This window comes from Chrysochloris asiatica, unplaced genomic scaffold (genome assembly GCF_000296735.1).
Source record: "Chrysochloris asiatica unplaced genomic scaffold, ChrAsi1.0 scaffold00028, whole genome shotgun sequence".
NCBI lineage: Eukaryota > Metazoa > Chordata > Mammalia > Afrosoricida > Chrysochloridae > Chrysochloris > Chrysochloris asiatica.
The window spans coordinates 18,185,664-18,186,323 of NW_006408546.1; positions in this window are offsets into that span (position 1 = coordinate 18,185,664).

Consider the following 660-nt stretch of genomic DNA (forward strand, 5'->3'; position numbering starts at 1 on the left):
CGCAAACATCTGTTATTGTTGTTGTTAAGTGCTGTCAAGTCAGTTCTGACTCATAGCAACCCAATTCCAGAGATCAATTGGTGGGTTTGAACCACTGACCTTGCAATTTAAACCGACCTTGTGTTCTGGTGTTTAATCATACAGTACCCTATCAGGACTCCAAACATAATTAACCTAACGTTTAAATAGAATTTGATGCTCATCAGAAGATTGGGAGTTTGAATCCACACATAGGTGACTCAGAAGAAAGGTAGCATAGTCTACTTTTGAAAATTCAGCCATTGAAACCCTTACTCTGATACAAATGGGGTAACTATGAGTAAGAAATGCAACTGGGGAAGAGCTGCCTCCTCAAAACAGAGTTCACCATGATGATGCGAATGGAGTAAAGCCCATGGGAGAAGAGCCCATGGGACCTTCATTTGCTGATGGGACACAACTCAAAATGAAGAGAAAAAGCTGTAAACATCCATTAGTAATTGGACATGAAATGTACCAAGTATGAATCTAGGAAAATTGGAAATTGTCAAAAATGAAATGGAACGCATAAACATTGATATCTTATGCATTAGTAAGCTGAAATGGACTGGTATTGGCCATTTTGAATCTGACAACCACATGGTTTACTATGCCGGGAATGACAAATTGAAGAGGAATGGT